Raw genomic sequence first — 24,992 nt, forward strand, 5'->3', positions numbered from 1 at the left:
ATGATCTCTATCATCGTGTCTTCATGAAGTTGTCTCGTCAACTATTACTTCTACTACTACAGCTAACGGTTAGCAATAAAGTAAAGTAATTACATGACGTTTATGTTGACACGCAGGTCATAAATAAATTAAGACAACTCCTATGGCTCCTGCCGGTTGTCATACTCATCGACATGCAAGTCGTGATTCCTATTACAAGAACATGATCAATCTCATACATCACATATATCATTCATCACATCCTTTTGGCCATATCACATCACATAGCATACCCTGCAAAAACAAGTTAGATGTCCTCTAATTGTTGTTTGCATGTTTTACGTGGCTGCTATGGGTTTCTAGCAAGAACGTTTCTTACCTACGCAAAAACCACAACATGATATGCCAATTGCTATTTACCCTTCATAAGGACCCTTTTCATCGAATCCGATCCGACTAAAGTGGGAGAGACAGACACCCGCTAGCCACCTTATGCAACTAGTGCATGTCAGTCGGTGGAACCAGTCTCACGTAAGAGTACGTGTAAGGTCGGTCTGGGCCGCTTCATCCCACAATGCCACCGAATCAAGATTGGACTAGTAACGGTAAGCATATTGAACAAAATCAACGCCCACAACTACTTTGTGTTCTACTCGTGCATAGAAACTACGCATAGACCTAGCTCATGATGCCACTGATGGGGAACGTAGCAATAATTCAAAATTTTCCTACGTGTCACCAAGATCAATCTATGGAGTCATCTAGCAACGAGGGAGGAGTGGATCTACATACCCTTGTAGATCGCGCGCAGAAGCGTTCAAGAGAACGGGGTTGATGGAGTCGTACTCGTCGTGATCCAAATCACCGATGATCCTAGCGCCGAACGGACGGCACCTCCGCGTTCAACACACGTACGGAGCAGCCACGTCTCCTCCTTCTTGATCCAGCAAGGGGGGAGGAGAGGTTGATGGAGATCCAGCAGCACGACGGCGTGGTGGTGGAAGTAGCGGGATTCCAACAGGGCTTCGCCAAGCGCTGCGGGAGGAGGGAGATGTGTCATGGGAGGGAGAGGGAGGCGCCAGGGCTTAGGTGTTGCTGCCCTCCCTTCCCCCCACTATATATAGGGCCAAGAGAGAGGGGGGGGCGCAGCCTTGGCCCTTCCTCCAAGGAAGGGTGCGGCCAAGGGAGGAGTCCCTCCTCCCCAAGGCACCTCGGAGGTGCCTTCCCCCTTTAGGACTCTTCCTTTCCCTTGACTCTTGGCGCATGGGCCTCTTGGGGCTGGTGCCCTTGGCACATATAGGCCAAGGCGCACCCCCTACAGCCCATGTGGCCCCCCAGGGCAGGTGGCCCCACCCGGTGGACCCCCGGGACCCTTCCGGTGGTCCCGGTACAATACCGGTGACCCCGAAACTTGTCCCGATGGCCGAAATAGCACTTCCTATATATAATTCTTTACCTCTGGACCATTCCGGAACTCCTCGTGATGTCCAGGATCTCATCTGGGACTCTGAACAACTTTTAGGTTACCGCATACTAATATCTCTATAACCCTAGCGTCACCGAACCTTAAGTGTGTAGACCCTACGAGTTCGGGAGACATGCAGACATGACCGAGATGACTCTCCGGTCAATAACCAACAGCGGGATCTGGATACCCATGTTGGCTCCCACATGTTCCACGATGATCTCATCGGATGAACCACGATGTCAAGGACTTAATCAATCCCGTATACAATTCCCTTTGTCTAGTGGTACGATACTTGCCCGAGATTCGATCGTCGGTATCCCGATACCTTGTTCAATCTCTTACCGGCAAGTCTCTTTACTCGTTTCGTAACACATCATCCCGTGATCAACTCCTTGATCACATTGTGCACATTATGATGATGTCCTACCGAGTGGGCCCAGAGATACCTCTCCGTTTACACAGAGTGACAAATCCCAGTCTCGATTCGTGCCAACCCAACAGACACTTTCGGAGATACCTATAGTGTACCTTTATAGCCACCCAGTTACGTTGTGATGTTTGGCACACCCAAAGTATTCCTATGGTATCCGGGAGTTGCACAATCTCATGGTCTAAGGAAATGATACTTGACATTAGAAAAGCTTTAGCGAACGAACTACACGATCTTTGTGCTAGGCTTAGGATTGGGTCTTGTCCATCACATCATTCTCCTAATGATGTGATCCCGTTATCAACGACATCCAATGTCCATGTTCAGGAAACCGTAACCATCTATTGATTAACGAGCTAGTCAACTAGAGGCTTACTAGGGACATGGTGTTGTCTATGTATCCACACATGTATCTGAGTTTCCTATCAATACAATTCTAGCATGGATAATAAACGATTATCATGAACAAGGAAATATAATAATAACCAATTTATTATTGCCTCTAGGGCATATTTCGAACAGCTATTGATCCGTGCCTGCTATGTTGTTGTTCTTGCCATGTCTAGCTTCTATGCCATGTATTCTTGATGGGTGTATGATTAGTTTGTCATGCCATGCTCGGTAGTGAGTGCATCGAGCTCGTGAACATGCCTACGCGTTAACAGATTTACATGCTCCAGTTTTTCACTAAGTCTGTAATCTGATTATGTTTTTGTCATGTTCACATGCTTGCAATTGTATTTTCTGGTCCCTTTTGGCTCAAGGTCACTAAGGGACTTTTGTTAAGTGCTTTGAGTAGCTTCATTCCATGCCTTGCTTTGCCATGTTAAGTTCCTGTCGCATATTGTTTTCATGCTCCAAAGTGTGCTACCTGATGTTAAATTCCAGACTTGTGTTAATTTGCCATGTTAAGTTCCTGTAGCATATAGTCTGAAACCTGTTATCATTTGCACTTTTGCCATGCTTGATTGAATCTGTTAATGGATGAATTGGCCGTAGCTCAGTGTTCATCTTTTGTCAAGCATCATGAGTGGATCCCTGCCATGTATTTTGTTGTCATGTTTGAGTGCTATAGCATAATTATCTTGATTCTTTTAGATGGCTACTTGCTGATTATCGTAGACCGGTGCCATATTTGTTTTGCTTGCCATTTTCAAACCGTGCATCCGATTCCGGTGATCTTTATATCGATTTCAACCGAAATCACCTGAACTTTCTAGTGGCACTCTTGGATTTCCAAGTTGAGGCCAGGTTCAATCATTCTGTGTCAAATTTTGCATATGCATCACATATCACATCCCGTATAGCATACCATGTTCGCATCATGTTGTTTGAGCATTGCACGTGGTTGATTGTATTCCTTTTGCTTGTTTGTCTTGTTTGGGTAGAGCCGAGAGACGAGTTCGCTAACGAGGAGCCCGTTGAGTTTGCTTATGAGGATCAACTCAACTCTGACAACTTTGCAGGCAAGATGATCATACCCTCGAAATCACTTCTATCTTTGCTTGCTAGTTGCTCGCTCTTTTGCTATGCCTATGCTACGATGCCTACCACTTGCTTATCATGCCTCCCAAATTACCATGTCAAACCTCTAACCCACCATGTCCTAGCAAACCGTTGTTTGGCTATGTTACCGCTTTGCTCAGCCCCTCTTATAGCGTTGCTAGTTGCAGGTGAATATTGGAGATCGTTCCTTGTTGGAACATTGTTTATTGTTGGGATATCACCATATTTTCTTGTTTATCTTAATGCACCTATATATTTGGTAAAGGGTGGAAGGCTCGGCCTTTTTCCTAGTGTTTTGTTCCACTCTTGCCGCCCTAGTTTCCGTCATATCGGTGTTATGTTTCCGGATTTTGCGTTCCTTACGCGATTGGGTTATAATGGGAACCCCTTGACAGTTCGCCTTGATTAAAACTCTTCTAGCAATGCCCAACTTTGGTGTACCATTTGCCACCTAGCCTTTTCCCTTGGGTTTAGTGGACTCAAGGGCCATCTTTATTTTAACCCACCCCCCGGGCCAGTGCTTCTCTAAGTGTTGGTCCAACTGAGCGATGTCCGGGGCTACCAAGGGCAACACTGGGCTGGCCTACCCGACGTCTGGCTCATCTGAGTGTGCCCTGAGAACGAGATATGTGCAGCTCCTATCAGGATTTGTCGGCACATTCGGGCGGTGTTGCTGGACTTGTTTTACCATTGTCGAGGATGTCTTGTAGAACCGGGATACCGAGTCTGATCGGAATATCTCGGGAGAAGGAATATCCTTCGTTGACCGTGAGAGCTTGTGATGGGCTAAGTTGGGACTCCCCTGCAGGGATTTGAACTTTCGAAAGCCGTGCCCGCGGTTATGGGCAGATGGGAATTTGTTAATGTACGGTTGTAGATAACATGAAACTTAACTTAATTAAAATGATTCAACCGCGTGTGTGACCGTGATGGTCTCTTCTCGGCGGAGTCCGGGAAGTGAACACGGTGTTGGAGTAATGCTTGACGTAGGTTGTTCTAGGATCACTTCTTGATCATAGTTCTTCGTTCGTGCTTTGCCTTCTCTTCTCGCTCTCTTTTGCGAACAGGTTAGCCACCATTTATGCTAGTCGCTTGCTGCAGCTCCACATATTACCTTGCCTTTACCTATAAGCTTAAATAGTCTTGATCGCGAGAGTGCGAGATTGCTGAGTCCCCGTGACTCACAGATTACTTCCAAACCAGATGCAGGGACCGATGATACCGTTCCAGATGATGCGCTTGAGCTTAAGTGGGAGTTCGATGAAGACTCTCGTCGTTACTATGTGTCTTTCCCAGATGATCAGTGGTGGTGCCCAGTTGGGGCGATCGGGGACCGTGTCGCATGTGGGGTTGATCTTTTATTTTGGTGCCGTAGTCGGACCATGAGTGTATTGGATGATTGTAATGTTATTCATGTATTTGTGTGACGTGGCGAGTGTAAGCCAACTATGTATCTTTTCCCCTTTTTATCTATTTACATGGGTTGTTGTGAAGATTACCTTACTTGCGACATTGCTTTCAATGCGGTTATGCCTCTAAGTCGTGCTTCGACACGTAGGAGATATAGCCGCATCGAGGGCGTTACATGCGTCTCTCTGGCTGAGATCTATGTCGCTCTCTACTGCTATGAGGTAACTCGTGGACATATAAAAACTGGTAGAATTTGCTATAAAAATGCGAGGTGGGATTATGTAATTTGGTAGCGACTCTACGTGAAGTTTCGCCGTTCGTGCCCCAATGGCTTGTGTGGGGCCGACGAGCTATGGGCCATAGTTGGCCCATCTGACTGAGCAGACTCGCTTGGCTCCAACCCACCATCGACTACGCTCGGAAACAATTGTCACCAGCGAACGAAACGGTTTTTTAGTACCACCTCGCATATATGTTTTAAATTTAATCTGAAAGCGTACAATCACGGAAAGAAGCCAAGAAATTGAGAGTATGTTTTATTAACGTGAAATAGAAGACATTCATTGAAGTAATAATTGTAATCGGCTAGCACAAAAAATCTGCCAGCCACTTAATTATCCTGAATCCTATTTCCTTAGCCCACACCACACATTAAGCAAGTTCCTTGTTGTAAAGGGTACCTCATCTACAACATGCAATGCAGGTATGCATCCCGTTCTTAATTTTCCCACGTAGGACACACCTTTATTATTTGTGCAGCATACACAACGTGTCTTAGGAATCTCTCTTAATAGCCTCCTATTATATTATGCAGCAAGATTGTGTTCACTTGCCCACCATAATTCACAAGCATGCATCAGGAATCCTTGCAGCAATTGCCCACCATATTTCTCAATCATGCATATTAGGAATCCCTTTTTTATTATTCCACATAGTACTATATTGTTCCTTCCTTATTTCTCGAGAATCTTTTCTTGCTTCCCTCCTTCCTTCAATACTTCCATTTTTGGGCACCCTCATCATCCTTTGATTACCAATTTCGGAGCCGGCTTATTAGGATGATTGATGACAGATCACTTGAACATGTATATAAACTAGTTTAATGCCTGTGCGTTGCCACGGGCTGACAAAAGGATCAATGACGACTCACTCAACTAAGCTCCTCGGCCATTGTATTATTGCTTTGCTATGTTGTCACCCCGCTCCAAATATGCCTTGTGTTTTCTCCTAGTTTGCCAAATTTTCATAGTCATTCCCATCGTCCCTAACCCATGGACTAAGAGATGAATATATCAAGTTGCTTGGCTTCAACTGTAGCTAGAAGTGAGTTGTTTGGATTGCCTCCCCATCCCCGCATTGTCTCTTCTGAGGTGACTTGGGAGCCAACCCTAGCTGCCACCTCCACTCACCCCCTCCTCCTTTCTATCCTCCTCCGCCGCCTGAGGTGGTTCTAGCGCGGTCGCGCATCACCGATAAAGGTGGCGGCTCCACCTCACGTGGAGGGCCTCGGCTCCCAGGGCGGCACCCCCAGTCGGTGGTGCGCGGCATAGTGTGGGCGGTAGGTTGTGCCGGTGGGTGTGCAGATGGGTTGTCCCTCGGTCGTGCGGGTGGCATGGGGTCGCGGTCATCGGTTGTGTGGGCAGTCGCAACTGGTCTGCCTTCCACTGAGTCCTGGTTCTGCTCTGCCCGCGGCCCAATCTACTCCGTTCTAAGCTGGCTACGATGCCTGGCCGCCGTGTACACTGTCCCCGTGTGCTGGCTCCACAGACCTGGTGGGAAGGCATGGATCCGGAGGAATCTTTTGGCCGGCGTGGCGGCCACATCGATGTCGAGACCTTTTGGTGTCGACCCCCTTCCGGGAGGCTTTGGTGAGGATCTTCCCCTGTCCCCCCCCCCTAGCGTGGGTGAAAGCCCTTGGTCCCCTGCTTTGAACGACGATGGCATCATGGTGTCGTGCTCCTTCCAGAAGGCGTCCCCCGGGATCTATTAGAGGTGGGGGAATAGTGGTGGCGTTGTCGACCTGTTCTCATCTCTGGCAACTTGTTGCTTGACTTCGGTTGGTGCTTGGTGTTGGCCCTCTTGGCATGCCCCATGGATTGTTCCTTCGATAATCAACTCTCGACCGACGTGGTTCCTTTCTGATGCCGACGACGGTGCCAATGTGGTTGGTTACTCATTGCTTGTGGGTTCGTTTATGATATTCTCCTTTGACAGCTTGGGCACCGTGGCTCTGGGTTCTAGGGATCCACTTTGCCGCCCGTCGGTGCGGCACCCATCGAGCCTGGGTGAAGTGTAGTGGCCCTTTACGGAGGTGGAAACAGACCATGTTTGGTCCCTGCATGCAGATAGCGACACGATGCAAGCGCAAGCTGCTCTCTTCTCATGGTCCTGTTGGGTGGCCATTGTTGGCACGGCGGTGGTCGGTTGAGTCTGTTCTGTTTTGTACCATGTATCGGTTACTTTCGTTTCACTTTTATTTTCGTTTTATTGTATTGCTCTTGTAATCCTGGCTGGTTGATGGCTTTGTTATTTCAATGTTGGGAAAGGTTGGGCTCGACCTTCGCCTTTTCTCTAAAAAAAAGCTCTACATTACCACCCAGCTACAAATTTGCATATGTTTTCTCCAAGCTCGCCACATTGCCATACACATACCCATCATCCCTAACTTAGAATGACTTGCAACATTCGTCATCAATTCCATCCTCGAAGTTTTGACAAATTCAACAATTTTCCCATACAATTTTGCAATGATATACATAAAAGATCACAAAGTCCTCTGATGTTTTTCCTTTCCCCTTTTAGCATTGCATGAGAGGTGATAGTTGCACTCATACAAACCCTCCTACCTCAGGATTAAAATCACATGTACAAAGAAAAATAGCCTAACAACTTCTATTATCCTAATAACTTTTTCCTCTATCATTGATCCTCTAACATAGCCAAATATCACTAATCTCCCCAAGGTTGAAGATGCAGTCAACTGCGACATCCGTGGATGCATCTCTTCCTGTAAGAATTGGTACATCAATATGCCAAGAAAAAACATCCCTTGATAACACAAACATCTTTAGTTTCATAAGAACAAACGTCCAGTATTCATCAACAGGTAAGAAGATTCAAACAACAGGAATTTTGGAGAAAATCAGTAAATAAGTATTTGATGTGTGGTAGCAATACCTGGAAAGTACAAAAGCTACAATAGTTTGTCAAACAAACCAAAGGAATAGTAAATTGGCAATATTCATTTGATGGTAGCAACTGGCCGATTATTACATCATTCCAGAGAACAAGCAGAAATAAATATGCTCCAAGCAAAAATGGGAGGTTCTGAAGGAAAAAAAGGGATAAACCTACTGGTTTCCATCACCATGAACTGAAGTCGCTGAAAATCCATTCATACAAAACCAGTTCTCTAGTTAGTCGGCACCCCTTTTGGTCTCCACTCTCCACTAAGACAAGTATGAGAGCTTGCTGCAGCAAAGGACGGCAGAAAAATGATCACTTGGAATAGAGATCTGCTTTCTCTACTTGGAGCACCTCCAGAGTACTTCCACAACTAATCTTAAGAGAAACTAAAGAACAACGAAACGTCAGAGTAAGTGATTGAATAATAAAAATAACGGACAATCAAAATATTACCTCCCTTGATCTGAACTGTCTCTTTGCACATGGAGCAGATCCATCAAGTGACTTCTTTTATCAGCCTCCTGTACAAACTCAACTCTCTGGGCAATCAACTCAGTACTTGACCTGACCCTTCCAATAGACAGGAATATGTAGTTCTCCGGGAAGTCAAATGACATGATCTGTGTTCATAGAGTAACCTCAATGTCATTAAGAATGCAAGCTGAAAACTTTAAAAAATTAGAAAACATCCTACATGACAAAGATATTCAGCATAGCACAACAAACCCAATTAGAAAACTCAAATAAGTCAGCACCAGGACACAACCTTGAGTTAATGTAAGGATGGTAGAAAATTTGTGGCCCATAGAATAATGCAGCAGAACACTTCTACTAAAGCAAAAAAAATGCAGAGTAGAATTATCAGAAGTCTACCTAATGACATGATATTTATTGTTGCCGTTGCACACACAGTGGATCTTGTTCTTCCACCTATAGTTAGACAAACAAATACATGCTTGCGAAGATTGCGGAATACTTGTTATGTGGGCACGCTACATTATAGCAGGGATCAATAATTTAAAAATCATAATGCAGGTGATATTGGCACAGTTTATCAAAAAAATTAATGTGCAAATTAGCAAACGCCTTCTGTCCATAGTAGCATCAAGAGGTGAAAAACAAGTGAAATGTAGCATCATGGAACCACTGAATCAACAAGGATAGTTAGAATGCACACATATTGGAGATGAGAACTCAATTAACCTTTTATCTGGCACAAGCTTCACATCAGATCAGCTTCATGGAGAAACTTACTTGTCAACTTCCATCTCCGCACGACAACTTCCATCGACGATAGTGCTGATTTGCTTGATTACTTGTCAAATTCTCCTTTAATAGTAGAGATAAGTAATGGTGTAGTAGCATGTATTAAATCTAATTTTGAGGGGTTGAATACCAGATTAAATTCAATAATTCATATGATAGTAAAAAAATCATACTTATCTTTCACACTCAATATTTACTTGTCTTCTCCTTTACAACATATTGTATATCTACTTCTCACATTAATATGCTCGATACCCATGTTTCTTTAATCGCCAATCCCAAGTCACTACATGACCATCAGGTTATGTAGGTGCTAAACATTACAACTGATAAGCTTCTTGTAAGCAAAAATGGTTTAAAAGTCAACCTGCACACACTTTATATTGGCTTAAATTTAAAAAAAGTTGTATTTTGATCCCAAAATTTTGAACATTGCAAATTTTAGGTAAACTCTGAAATGATAGTATCTACTAGAAGCAGTGAGAATGCAGCACACAATTACATATAAAGGTAGTTGGCAGATGATCTTAACTCGCAACAACTGATATATGTGCACGTGTGTGGCATGCACACACAATTAGCTAGCTTCTTGCTAATGGTCAACAACTTACAACCAAACGAAGATGGTGGACGGTGATAACCAATAATAGTTAGCAAATTACAGGTTAATTCAAGAATTAACTAATTAATTAATAGATATTAGCTCGCAAACGAAGGGGAGCCTTGGCGCAGTGGTAAAGCTGCTGCCTTGTGACCATGAGGTCATGGGTTCAAGTCCTGGAAACAGCCTCTTACAGAAATGTAGGGAAAGGCTGCGTACTATAGACCCAAAGTGGTCGGACCCTTCCCTGAACCCTGCGCAAGCGGGAGCTACATGCACCAGGTTGCCCTTTATATTAGCTCGCAAACCAGTGACAAGCATATATGTGTAACATGAAAGCCCATCTAGCTAGATTCTTGCTCATGGTCAAGGACTAATAATTAAACTAAGACGTACTTACATATCAAGCTTGCATCCAACTATACTTAGTCCCAGGTTAGAATAATCAAAAGATATGAGTGTTTCAAAAAGAGGAATATTCTAATTCCGAACAAATTGATACCACTCTTTTAGAAAAAGAGAAGATTGTAGTGCTTCTTGGCGTTGTATTTAATTATAGAACCTTAAATTGGATTTCTATTAACTATACGAGGACAGGGTAAGGTAGCGACCAACCTTGATTGCTGAAAATTATGCATCAAGAAGGGAGCAATTAGACGTTAAACTTGAAAATAAGTGTGTCATTCGTAACTTGTAATGGGGCAAAGAAGCATCTCAGTAACAGTTTTGACCTTGCAATTAAATGCACATATCAATCATGTATGACCTGAACCTTTCAAATTCCTTAACTGAATGTCCAGATCGGTGAAATGCAGTTCCTCTAAAAAAAATTGAATGAGAGTGATTGTAGGTACAGTAGTATGACCAGAAGTATGGTTGATGAAACTACAGGTTACTGTCCAGAATCATATTCTTGGGCTCTGCATTGCCATGTGCATACCAAGGTGCCTGAAACCCCAAAGTGATTATCTCCCAAATAATTACTAAACCAAACAGGAAGATGATGAAGGATTCCAATAGCTAAATTAACATACAAGTATTAATAGCAACACTTCAGCATGAGAAATAGAAGATTAAAAAGAGGAGGCATAATATGTGGTATCATTTACCTTAGACTGAAGCTTGGTTAAAAAGAGTGCAGTCACCGATTAAGCTTCGTTCCTCATAGCAGCTAGAAATCATTACATCCAAATTGTGGCACATCACACTTTTTTTACATCATTCCACTACGGCGCTGCTTCAAAGAATTATTGTGTCTGGACCACAACGCCAACGGAACCCATCCCGCCCAACAACTGTGAGATGAAGTGAGCAGTTAAAGTAAAGATAAATCATGGAATGAGAGTATATACCGACAACCGTACTCTGTAGTGAGCAGTTAAAGTAAAGATAAACAGGCAGCAAACGACACATCAAGATCAAGCGAATAATAATTAGATCATATCACGATGAGGAGAGCATGTGCCACTACCTTGTCAGGTTATATGTCAATGATGGAACTGATTACTCATCGGCGTCGGAGCGTCAATGGCCAGCATGTCTCCAGAGCCAGTGAAGGCTGCTGGTGTAGTAGGAGAGGAGGTCACTCCTGGTCTGCTTGGCTATAAGGCGGTGAAGCAAGAGGAAATACACGTCGCCCCTGCGGCGGAGGTGGGGTCCATGTGGCCTCCAGCCACGACACCTGTGACGACACACAAAACAATCAAGAAGAGGAATAACTACCAGCCTTGATAGGAAAAGGACACGAAGGATCGGGAAAACCGAGCGAGTTATTGCAAAATAGAGGAGGACGGAACCTCTGTTTTTAAGGCGTCCCTAAGGCGTCGCTTAGGCGACGCCTAGGCGTCAGGGCGCCCCCAGGAGGCAAGGCGTCGGCCTTGCCTTACATGTGTGTCTAAGGCGTCCGCCTTAGTCCTTAAGGCGTCCAAGGCGTCCGCCTAGGCGCCACTCTGCCTGCCTTAGGCAAATAAGGACGCCTTAGACAGAGCTGGGTGGTTTAGGCGGGAAACAGATAACTGGGAGGGAAGGAAAGGGCGGGAAACTTTGTTTTGGCGCCAACAGGTACTAGAGGGAGAGAGAGAGAGACCTGTAATCATTTTCAGTTTCCCCCCACCCCCAGGCTGGATCTGAGCTTCTCCCCCTCCTCTCTGGCAGCTTCCCCCTCCTCCCCGGCAGATCCCCCTTCCCTCCTACAGTTCCTCCTCCTCCTCTCCTGCAGATTCTCCATCCTCTCCTGCAGATTCTCCATCCTCTCCAGAACCATATGGGCTCTACAACCATCAGTTGCAAGGTGTGTATGGCTGTATGCCTAGTTGCCTAATGCCTACCAAATTCTACTTAATTCTGTTGCTTACAAGTCTCTAAGGCGTCGCCTCGCCTTATGCCTTAGCGCTTAGGCAGTGAGGCGCCCCCCCAGCGCCTCGCCTCGCCTTACCGCCTTAAAAACATAGGACGGAACATATTGGTTTCTTGACTGGACTATCAAATATCGCAGAGGCATTTTCCTGTGTGAGGGTGGTGATCAGTGTTAGTGTGTTAACCGATATGACTTCGGCAATGCTAGATGCTCTGAACTCATTGTCAGCACAAAGCACGGTACATTTATAATGAATTCATAGGTCAAATAATCTAATATGCATAGAAAGAAAAAGCAGCTGCTGGAAGCTGAACCAAGTTAGTGATAAAAATACCTTATACGTTCAATTTCTCCTCCTCTTTCTTCAGCAAGACTACAGAGGTGCACTTGGCTGCAGGGTCAATGTGGAAAAGCTTAGCTACATCAGGACTGGTAGTATGGTAGAAGTTGAATGTTTCTTCCAACCTTGAAGCAGCAGCAAACTCATTACTTCGAGCACCCTACAACATTTGACATGATTTATTGACCACCACACCGCAGTCTGCAATATATAAACTTCAGGAACTGCTACTCTTAGTAAAGGTACACATATGACTGCTTTTCTTGGTAGTTAGTAGCCACGATTGGTGGTTGGAATATTAATTAAGCCGGCCATACGACAGTACTGCTACTCTTAGTCATCTTTCAAACACATCAAATTTGACATATCTACAGAGAATATAATGTTAAGCAAACGAATGGAAGAAAAAGAATAGCATAAGATTGTAGAAAATAGGATGACAACAGAGCTCAGCGTTATGAAAATACATCAAATTTGGGCCTAATATTGTTAAAATAGGATGACAACAGAGTTCATGTCCAAGCATTGATGAACACCATTTGGCCTTATGAAAATAAGAACCCAGTGTGAACTTGACCAGATCAAAAAAATATTAGGCCCAAATAGCTGGAGATTAACTAATCGAGCTAACTTTCTGTATTAGCGCATCTGGCCGAAATCAATTAGTGAATCTATGTTGTTTCACGTGAGTGTACGGGAAGAAGTAATCAGCAAGAAGGCGTGCTATCTGGCCGTGCAAACAAAGATAAGAAAATTACTTAGCTTGATCAATCTGCAGCTTGCCGATTCCTTTCCGGCCGGATGGGCATGTCTGGCTGCTGCGCAATACAGTACAAAGCAAGCAAGCTGGATCGAATCAGGTTTTCAGTGAATCACAGGGGGAGACATGGGGCAGTGGAAGGTGAGGACTGCAACATTGATACCTTCAGCAAGGAAACGGCCTGCCGGTGCTGCCATCGACAACTCCGGCCACTGCCGGAGTTCAGCTTTCGCCGGCAACCTTAACCATCCAACCAGTGGACCCGAGTAGCCCACCTCGCCAACCCTCACCGTGTAAGACCAGCGCGCCTACAGCCCCTCCAACCACCGACCATCTCCTTCCGGCCGCCTGGACACCGTAGCAGCAGATCGAGCCAGAGAAACGGCCACTTCGCGCTGCCATGCCCAGATCCGCGCCAGCCCTCACGTGCCGCCGCAGCAGCCGCACGCCCCGCACAGCCGCGCCAAGGAGCACGTCCAAGAACGCCCGCCCTCTCGAGGCCAGCAGCGCCATCAGCAGGGACGCACGCCTCCACAGACAGCCAGATCTGGCCGGCCCGCCTGCCCACTCGAGCAGCAGGGCGCCACTAGACCAACGGCCGAGGCCGCATCAACTGTTTCTCGCTCGAGGGCACGATACCTCGGTCGTATGTGCGGGAGTTTGGTCAGCGATTTTTTCGTTGGTTAATCTTCGCCGGTTTGTTTTCGTTCGTGACAGATGGGTTCTACCGGAGGTTAGGCGCGTAGGGGCGGATGGGGGATTTGGCTGGAGGGTTTTTCTTGGTTTTTCGCGGCTGAGCGGGAGGTGGGAGGAAGTACCAAAGAAATACCAAAAAACCGGGTGAGGTGGGACGAAAATAAAACCCGGAACGCAACCTACCAACTGAGATATTAGAAGTAGAGATTGATGATTGTCCTTGTAAAAGGGCGAGGTGGTACTATTTTTTAAGTAAAACAAAGCGTATCAAAGCAACATAGGCTGACCTAGTTTAGTTGGCTAATGCTAAAGGAATCGGCTAAAAGGTTGTGAGTTCAAATCCTATTGCAACTGTGTATTTTTTTCTCCCCGCGTTGCACTGAAGCTGGGCCGCCAACGGACAGCCAGCAGGCCTAAGTCTTTGACATACCGATTGGAACATAGAGTTTTTGACGTACGGGTGATATATGTATTAGTACCACCTCGTATATATGCTATAAATTCAAACTGAAAGCATAAAATCATGGGAAGAAGCGTATTGTGACGGTGAACCCACGGAGACAATCCGTACTTTATTATTAGGGAAAGACTAGCAAAAGAGCCCGTGCGTTGCAACATGGTAACAAAAATGGCAACGTTCAAATCAATGCATTGAGAACATAATATTTATAGTTACTATAATTAATGTACATCTCACCTTATTAATTCAAATCAAATAAAACTGATCGCTAGATGCACTTAAGACTTTGTAAACTCGACAACAAAAAATAGTTATTAATTATACAATATAGCTTGCAAACTCAACAGCAGAAAATTATTTTAGCATCTGTAACTTTTTGCAGTAATCAGTCTCCATCACGCTTGGCTTTCCGGCTACCAAAATATTATCCGGCCTTCCGTGACGTTCCGGCCTAAGTTGCAGCACTCAAAAGATGCAAGAAAGCCTCATCATCAATCACATACATTGCATTGCCTCTTTATTCGCACACCAAAGTCACTTGTTATTAGTTGCACCGATTCTCTGCTACTCGATGGATTAGTGTTTGTGATGCTAGTTGTTGGCTTGAGTGATTTGCCGCTGGATGATTGCATACACTACCTGTTGATTTTCCAAAAAAAAAAGAAACCTGTTATACGCTCCAATCTCCAAGGCTCCTAGTTAAAGGAGCAGGACGGCTAGGTAAATCATGGGCGGCAACATTGTTGGCGAGCGCTCCGGGTGGCTATCATCCAGCCAGAGCATGCGGCGCCCAAGAAGCCCTCCTTGTCTAACTTGCTAGTGCTGCGGACGCTGGGGAAGTTGCAAGCGAGCTTGAAGACTTTCAGACTGCCGGCGGTGAGAAGGTCGCGCACATAATCAGGCTGCGTGTCTTTTTTTTTTTGCGTGTCGGGCACCAAGAGGTCAGGCCACACCACACTACAAGTACTTAGACGAAGTGTCCGTGGGATCGGTCTCTGTTGGCCCAGACCCAACGCCGAGTACTTTCCGACAACAGGAAACGATCGACGACCAAGCGAAGCTTGCTGATTGTCCTGGTTTCTACCCCAAGCAGCCGAAACAATACGCAGCACAAAGCTAGCCTCAACTTGATTGATTGTAGCAAAAGCAGCACGCACGTACGACAGCACCAGATCGATCCTTGCTTTGATCGATAGCTGCAGCTGTAACATACTACTACGCGCGTACGCACACACACCGGCGTAACGTATTTCCTTCACAAATCCACGGTGCAAGTTACAAGCTGGTCCGGGGTACACATGTATATATTAGCTAGCTAGCCAATATTAATTTTACTTGGTGTCTAACTCCAAACCTACACGGACACATATATGCACTTGTTGGTTGTTGCACACGTACACATATGGAACTTCCAGGTCGTGTTTAACACCAACAACCTCCTCGTCCGGCGGCTACGTGTGTTGTTCTTCCGCCTCCACCGGATCCACCCCTCAGGCCCAATCCCTACCCGTACAACCTCGGATAAAGATATGTAGGTAAAATAATACCACCTTAGATGTAGAAAATAATATAGGCGAAAAAAACTGAAAGCGTAAATTCACGGGAAGAAGTGTATTGTGACGGTGAACCCACGGAGTCAATCTGTGCTTTATTATTAGGGATAGATTATTAGGGAGAGAATTGTGTTCGTTTCGTATTTGCTCCTCCACGGCACCGTGAGCCGGCTCAATCACACTGCAACCCGGCCTTGTTGCGCTTGCTCCTCACCGATCTCCAAGTAAATTGCACCAGAAGATGGGAATTTATCGAGCGAGAGATAAAAACAACAGAAATGTCTACCGTAGGCGCATCGGTAGTTTCTGTGTCACCCTTCACGATTGTGTGCTCCGGGAGGTTCGCCCTCAACACTGTTGCTTCACTTGGAGTAACGAGAGAGAAAAACCCGCCATGAAGCTAGCTGGCAGGTGACCCAGGGGGTAACCCTAAGCGTCGGGCGATCCCTTCCCTGACACTCTTTCCTCCCTCGCCGCTGCCAGCAGCGCCGCCGGGCGAAGCCTTCGCCCGGCCGGCAATAATGGCGGCGCCGGGGCTCCTCTCCCCTTCATCGTTTTCCTGTCACGGGATGGCCTGATCGAATGAAGGCGTTGGGCTAGCGTGGGGCACGGCGGAGTGGCGATGGGCACTCCTGGCGGTGGCGTGTGCAGTCGGTGCGTCTACAACATGGTGGCGTTCTCGCGGCGCAGTGTGGTGGTGGTTGCGTCCTGCGCAAGATTTGGCGGCTGCGTGCGTCAACCGCTTCAAGTCAGATGCCTCTCGATCCAGTGCTTCGAGGCTGGAGGCCAACGCAAGGTGGTGGCTTCTATCGTTGTTCAGGTCAGATCCTCCTAGATCCGGCTTGGCAGCCCGGTTTGGGTGCTCCGGTGTTTCTGCTGGGTTGTTGCTCTGACCCGGATGTCCTTCTTGATCCTCCTTTTTGAAGGGTTGAGCACACATGGCACTCTCATCTCAGTATGTTTCGGTTGACTGCTCTTTGCCAAATCTGGAGTAGACAGAGGTTCCTGGCAAGGATGGGGGCCGGAGGAAACTTTGGTCGGCTAGCTCGACCCGGCATCGGCGGCGGCTTTGGCGTCGTTACCCTCTTTGGAGGTGAAGTCGAGGTCCATCTTATCCACCTCTGACTCCCCTCCCGGACGAAAGTCCAAAATCCGTCTTGGATTGAGTGGCGGCGGTGCCCTGCGTGTCGTGTCCTCCATGGAGGCGCCGTCTTGGGAGGCTTGGGCATTCGGGAGAGTGGTACTGTGGGTGGTGGGCTCTACGTGATAGCTGCAACTGAGATGGTGTGGAGGTTGGTAGGAGGAGCGGCGTTGGATCTACCACGTCGACGACGACGAGTATTCATGGCATGGTGCAGCTGGATCTCGACGACGGATGTGTCTGGATGGACGAGCGCAGGATGGTAAAGCTTTTGGCACTATGGCGGCTTCGACGGCAGGCCTGACAAGGTCGTTGCATCAGTACTTGCTCTGAAGATGGATTGGTGAAAGACAGCGACGACGACCCATGAGAGTGTGTCGGACCGGTTTGTGCCTCAGACCCGGTACGTGGCTTGATTGGGGCCTCCGGCTTTAGATGTTAGGCTTATGTGAGAGGTTTGGGTATTCGGCTCACAATTTATGCACCCCTACATCAAGTGGATAGAAGTAGCGACATATGTTACTAAGATGGTGTATTGAACATATTGATGTACTACTTTATAAGGCCTTTGTGAATAATTAATAAAATGGTTGCATGCATCTTCCAAATGCAGAGACCGGAGGTAATCCTTCTTTTCTGAAAAAAATGAAGTTGCTGGCATTTTTCGCAATGCATAATATATTACAATAATCCTATTAATCCATAACAGTTTCAATCCCTCACAAATGAGTGCAAAAATGTCACAGAAGTGCATGTGTGAGCTTTTCTCACGGAGGAAGACACTCCCTGTCTGTTGTTGGAATTGCACGATGTATTGCTCTCGTGCATAGGCACGTATATATGATGTACAACGGTGGGCCACGGACCTCAACTATACAAGGAACTAGGAGGCGGGCCTAATACACAATATGCACATAACACATATACTCCCCCCCCCCCGCAGTTGAAGCGGCACCGCGGCTGACGCAAAGGCTGGACCGAAACTCCTCAAATGACGCCATAGGCAAGCCCTTGGTCATGATATCAGCAAATTGTTGGGAAGTAGGGACGTGCAAAACGCGAATATGGCCAAGGGCCAGCTGTTCCCGAACAAAATGAATATCCAACTCAATATGATTGGTCCGTCGATGATGCACCGGGTTAGCGGAGAGGTAGACCGCCGAGACGTTGTCGCAGTAGACCACCGTGGCACGGTCAACAGGGCAAGAGAGCTCCTGAAGCAGCTGGCGGAGCCACGAACACTCAGCGACGGTGTTGGCCACCGCACGATACTCAGCCTCAGCACTGGAACGAGAGACCGTAGGCTGCCACTTGGACGACCACGAGATGAGTGAGGGTCCAAGATAGACACAATAGCCCAAAGTGGAGCGACGAGTGTCAGGGCAGCCTGCCCAGTCTGCATCGGAGTAGGCGGTGAGGGCGGTGTCGGGGGAGGCGTGAAATGTGACGCCAAGATCCATAGTGCCACAGATATAGCGAAGAATCCGCTTGACGGCAGCCCAGTGAACGTCTCGAGGAGCATGCATATGAAGACACACCTGTTGCACAGCATACTGGATCTCCGGGCGAGTCAGAGTGAGGTACTGGAGAGCACCAACGATAGACCGATAGAAGACAGCATCCGAAGCAGGAGAACCATCCGTGGCAGAAAGCTTGGCCTTCATATCAACAGGCGTAGCGGCCGGCTTGCAGTTAAGCATGTCGGCGCGCTCGAGGAGCTCGTGAGCGTACTTCCGCTGATGAAGGAAGAAGCCATCCAGACGGCGCACCACCTCGACACCGAGGAAGTAGTGCAAAGGACCCAAGTCCTTGATGGCGAACTCAGTGCGAAGACGAGCTGTGAGCTGACTGAGGAGACCAGCCGTACATGCCGTCAGGATGATGTCGTCGACATAGAGCAGCAAGTAGGCCGTGTCAGAGCCCTAATGATAGACGAAGAGCGAGACATCCGAGCGGGTAGAGCGGAACCCAAGTTGGTGGAGAAACGCCGCGATGCGCTGGTACCAAGCGCGCGGAGCCTGCTTGAGTCCGTACAAGGACCGCGAAAGCAGGCACACGTGTCGGGAAGCGTCAGGTCAACAAACCCGGTGGGCTGCTGACAGAAGACCTGCTCCTCGAGGTGACCATGAAGGAAGGCGTTGGAGACGTCCATCTGGTGCACCGGCCAAGCACGGGAGACCGCAAGATGGAGAAACATGCGTATCGTGCCGGGCTTGACGACCGGAGCGAAGGTGTCCGTGAAGTCAATGGCAGCACGCTGTCGGAAGCCACGAACAACCCAGCGCGCTTTGTAACGATCAAGGGTACCATCAGGACGGAGCTTGTGTTTGAAGACCCACTTCCCGGTAATCACGTTGGCGTGCCGGGGACGGGGAACAAGTTGCCACGTCTGGTTGCGCAGCGGGGCATCAAACTCCTCTTGCATTGCAGCCATCCAGAGCGGGTCACGAAGAGCGGCTCGAACGGAGGACGGCAACGGCGATGGCTCAGAGGTGGACGCCGCATGGACGTAGTCATCCGAGGCGTAGCGTGAGCTCGGGCGAAAAACGCCCGTACGAGCACGGGTGACCGGGCCGGTCACAGGCGCCGAGGGAGCCGTGGGGGCCGAGGGCGCTAACGTCAGAGGCGCCGTGGGAGCCGCGGGCACTGGAGGAGCCGCAGGGGCCGCGGGCACCAACGTCGGGGGGGGGGGCGAGGGCGCCAGCGCCGCGGCTGTAGGAGGCGCCGCATGCAGGGGTGCGCCTCAAAGCCAGGGGGTGGGCCAAGAGAGGCGCGTGAGCGCCCTGGGAGAGGCGTCGAGGAGCCCGCGTCATTAGTGGCGGGAGGAACAGCCGGGGGTACCTGGTGAAATGGAAACACATGCTCATCAAAGTAAACGTGCCGGGAAGTGAACACACGATGGGAGACGGGATCATAGCACCGATATCCCTTGGAGTTGGAGTGGTAGCCGATGAAGATGCAAGTGACAGATCGAGGTGCAAGCTTGTGAAAAGCAGTGTCGGCAGTGTTGGGATAGCAAAGACACCCAAAAATACGCAAGTCGTCATAAGACGGGGGCGTACCAAAGAGAAGATGGTGAGGTGCGTAGTTCCATCATGGGCGGCAGGGTCTAATGTTAAGAAGAAGTGATGCAGTGGCGAGAGCGTCCGGCCAGAAACGAGACGGCACGTTGGCATGAAACAGGAGCGTGCGAATGCAGTCATTCAAAGTGTGAAGGACGCGTTCGGTTCGACCGTTCTGTTGTGAAGTGTACGGGCATGTGAGGCGAAAAAATGTGCCGTGATGCGACAAAAAGGTGCGGAAAGCGAGGTTGTTGAACTCTTTTCCATTCTCCGTATAAAGCGCAAGGATGTGACGCCCAAACTGCGTGCGGACATAGGAGTAAAAGGCCGTCAAGGTAGAGAGTGCATCCGACTTTCTGCGCAAAGGAAAAGTCCACACATAGTGTGAATAATCATCAAGAATGATCAGATAATATAAATAGCCCGAGTTACTGGGAACCGTAGAAGTCCACACATCGCTATGAATCAACTGAAAAGGAAAAGAAGCAATGGTGGTGGAATTAGTAAACGGCAGGCGAACATATTTGCCGACTCGACAGGCATGACAAGTGTGATCCTTGATCTTATTGCAACTGAAACTGAAACTCCTAAGAATATGACAAAGTGTGACGGGGTTGGGATGACCCAAGCGAGTGTGCCAGAGATCGACGCCAACGGAGAGAGCAACAGGTGCGGTGGTGGTGGATGAAGGCGAGTGCACCGGATAGAGCTCGTCGGGGTTGTCACATCGATGAAGTACCATCCTGATTCGAGCGTCTTTAACACAAAAACCAAGCTCGTCAAATTCAACGGTAACAGAATTTTCACGAGTGAAACAACGAACGGAAATGAGATTCTTAATAAGATGAGGTGACACAAGTATGTTAGACAAAGATAATGGAGTGGAAGTAGAAGGAAAAGAAGTGTGCCCAACATATGTGATAGAAAGTGTGGAACCGTCGCCGACAATGATGCGGCGGTCGGTGGAGACAGGAATGAAGAAGGCAAGGTTATCAGGATGAGCAAACATGTGAGCCGTAGCACCGGTGTCCATGTACCAATCACCACCTCCAGTGTAGTTGTTCGGTGTAGGAGCGGCATGCAGCCCGGTGAGGAGCACCGGGTCCCAGGGTGCCGGCGGCAGGGCCGGCGAGAGGGACGAAGATGCCATGAGGAAGCCGTAGCCACCGCTCAACGATGGCGGTGGGTACGCTCCATACAGCCCCGGCTGCAACTGCGGTGCCGGGTAGGCCGGATGGCCTGCCGGAAAAACTTGCGGGCCCACTAACAGATGCTGCAAGTGTTGGGCGCCGTCTGACTGCTACCCAGTGGACGAGTGTTGGCCCGCTGACGACCCCCACCAGTGCTCGAGAGACTCATACGCGAACGGAGCCCCGTACGCAAGCAGAGACCTATACATGGATGCGGGCGGAGTCCCGTATATCCCGTATGTGAGAATAGGCACATCGTAGGTGGTGGCCGTCCCGTATGGCGGCGGGGCCGCGCCGTAGGGCGCCGGCGACGGGACTACTAAGGCGGCGGCGGACGGGCCTGGTGACGCCATTGCTGATCCGACGACGGCAATCAGCGCAGTTGGACAGCGGTAGCGACGTGCGGCCGCGCGAGTAGTGCGTCGCGCGGCTGGCGGCTAGCGGGGGATGCAGCAGCCGCTAGCGACACAAGCCAGCCAATTGATTCCGTCCGATGATGCGTATGCAAGCAGGCAGACTAGCTAGTGGATCGATTCCTGCTGGACACTCACGCATGAGTAGTAGCTAGCTTAATCAGCTTAGCTAGTGAAGCAGCGACGCGGGATCGAGGTGGCGGCTGGAGTGGAGATGGCGCGCGGGGCTGGCGTGAAGGAGCGAAGCGGCAACGCGAGGTAGCGATCGGGAAAAGCGGGAGGAGCAGCGGCCGGCGCGGATGGCGCGCGGGCGGCGGCGGAAGACTAGGGTTAGAACCCGGAAACTGATACCATGTATGTTGTTGGAATTGTATGATGTATTGCTCTCGTGCATAGACACGTATATATGATGTACAACGATGGGCCACGAACCTCAACTATACAAAAAACTAGGAGGCAGACCTAATACACAATCCGGAAACTGATACCATGTATGTTGTTGGCTTTGATAAGATGTATACTCCCGTTGCGGTGACACGGGAAACCCTAGTTGTGCTGCCGGAACCCATCCTACCATCTTCCCCACTGGGCCGCCGCCGAAGGGGATGCCGGCAAAGCTGAAGTACTTCCATGTCCCCTCGTCGAACTCGTCCACGCCGCTGTCGTCCCTGGCAGTATTATACAAGATCAGCCGCGGCGTTGGCATCGACAGGGGATCCTCCTCGACCGTAGAAAGTGAACTAAGCATGTCCTACGCAATCATGAGCAAATAAAGTTTCTTCTCCCTTGCCGAGAAGAATTCAGGATGAAGTGTTCAAGAAAGTTGGAACAATTAATGGGCACAATCGGCTTGCAAGTTGCAACTACACATGAATCGACCGTGGCAACTCAATAAGATGATTCTTTCTCGAAGAAATTGGAAAATTTGTCTAATTGTCTTTTCAATCAGCTTGTTGGGGAGAGACAACAAAACAGAAGTGAAACTCTTAAGCTTGTCGGGGAGTACTAATTATGTTACTCTTGACTAACTATGTTAGTGATTGGTCTCAACCGCCAGATCATTCGTAGGAGCGGTATCAGTTGAGCCTACACATGAGGAGGTTACTGGTAGTTACATTGATGAACTTTGACCAATCCAAGCGGTGCATGGACACCTCTCTTGAGCAATGAAGTTTTGGTCTCAACATCCTTCTTCCCAAGTTGCACAAGCAAATTTCATAGTTGTAATTACGATACTTCTAGCAGTATGATTGACATCCTACTTATATACCACAGTGGAAATGCAAAGTGTACTCCGTACTACATGTCCTGGGTTTGAGACTCAGGAAGCACAATTTTTTTCAGTTTCAATGTTTTAGTCCCATTTCAAAATATATAGCAGGGGTTTGCACATATATATGCTTTCTATGTTTGTAGTTACTTTATTGAACTTACATGTCGTCTATTTATTTTTGTATATGTGTTAACTTACATGCCTTGATGAATATTCTGAGCACTTTGAGACTTTTTCAGGAGCACTATTAGCTGGTAGTTTGAGCACTTTCAGAATAAGAAATGAATACTTTTAGCAAAGATTAGTTTGAGAAAAACAATTAGTTAATTTTCTATTTATATTAAAAAAATGGAACCCGTCTTGCATTGTTTGCGACACTAAAAACCGCCGTCGAATATGCACATGCTTACTGACGGTCAAATGTGTCGCCAAAAATCAGACTCACCAAAGTTGTCGAGGGCGCTTCTACCGGGAGGAAATCAGCTGGTGACTGTATCCGTCCCAGAAAGTGATCTTAGGCAACGATTTGTTTTCCGTCACAATGATTTTCGTTACAGAATAACACACATTTTCTAGTGACTACATACCACTTTTCATAATTACAAAACAAAAAAAGGTAGGCTCCATCCTAGATGTCTGGATTTTCATAGCATAAGCAAGTATATTCATGAACATGGTTCTAATGAATATACGACACAAAATGCATATCGCCACACCAAACCAAAGTTCTCTTTGTATTTTCCTGCCAGTGATGGATGTAATCGAGGAGCTAGGTGTATTATCATAAGGTAGGTTTGATGCAGAGCATTTCCTTGAGAATTTCTGTTCGAGCTAACTACATAATAGATCATAGATGAATAAGCTAGGGTTGATGCAAAGTGTTCCCTTGAGGACTATTGTGGTTTTGGTTGTGAATGCATTTATTATTTGTCCAAGATATGTCTAACTGACTGTTGGGGAACGTAGCAATAATTCAAAATATTCCTACGTGTCACCAAGATCAATCTATGGAGTCATCTAGCAACGAGGGAGGAGTGGATCTACATACCCTTGTAGATCGCGCGCGGAAGCGTTCAAGAGAACAGGGTTGATGGAGTCGTACTCGTCGTGATCCAAATCACCGATGATCCTAGCGCCGAACGGACGGCACCTCCGCGTTCAACACACGTACGGAGCAGCGATGTCTCCTCCTTCTTGATCCAGCAAGGGGGGAGGGGAGGTTGATGGAGATCCAGCAGCACGACGGCGTGGTGGTGGAAGTAGCGGGATTCCAACAGGGCTTCGCCAAGCGCTGCGGGAGGAGGGAGATGTGTCATGGGAGGGAGAGGGAGGCGCCAGGGCTTAGGTGTTGTTGCCCTCCCTTCCCCCCACTATATATAGGGCCAAGGGAGAGGGGGGGGCGCAGCCTTGGCCCTTCCTCCAAGGAAGGGTGCGGCCAGGGAGGAGTCCCTCCTCCCCAAGGCACCTCGGAGGTGCCTTCCCCTTTTAGGACTCTTCCTTTTCCTTGACTCTTGGCGCATGGGCCTCTAGGGGCTGGTGCCCTTGGCCCATATAGGCCAAGGCGCACCCCTACAGCCCATGTGCCCCCCCCCCCGAGGCAGGTGGCCCCACCCGGTGGACCCCCGGGACCCTTTCGGTGGTCCCGGTACAATACCGGTAATGCGCGAAACTTTTCCTGCGACCAAAACAAGACTTCCCATATATAAATCTTTACCTCCGGACCATTCCGGAACTCCTCGTGACGTCCGGGATCTCATCCGGGACTCCGAACAACTTTCGGGTTACCGCATACTAATATCTCTATAACCCTAGCGTCACCGAACCTTAAGTGTGTAGACCCTACGGGTTCGGGAGACATGCAGACATGACCGAGATGACTCTCCGGTCAATAACCAACAGCGG

At 48.1% G+C, this 24,992-nt stretch overlaps 1 long non-coding RNA gene across 1 annotated transcript; it reads right to left on the minus strand.

Annotated features, from left to right (window-relative positions):
* Positions 1-10,575: 10,575 nt before the first annotated feature.
* LOC123169821 (uncharacterized) lies at positions 10,576-12,420 on the minus strand. Its single transcript, XR_006484965.1, has 3 exons — positions 12,305-12,420; positions 11,318-11,642; positions 10,576-11,141 (listed from the first exon to the last, which is right to left on the minus strand). It is a non-coding gene; the product is annotated as an uncharacterized lncRNA (long non-coding RNA).
* Between the last annotated feature and the right edge of the window lie 12,572 nt (positions 12,421-24,992).

Source organism: Triticum aestivum, chromosome 1A (genome assembly GCF_018294505.1).
Source record: "Triticum aestivum cultivar Chinese Spring chromosome 1A, IWGSC CS RefSeq v2.1, whole genome shotgun sequence".
Taxonomy (NCBI): domain Eukaryota; kingdom Viridiplantae; phylum Streptophyta; class Magnoliopsida; order Poales; family Poaceae; genus Triticum; species Triticum aestivum.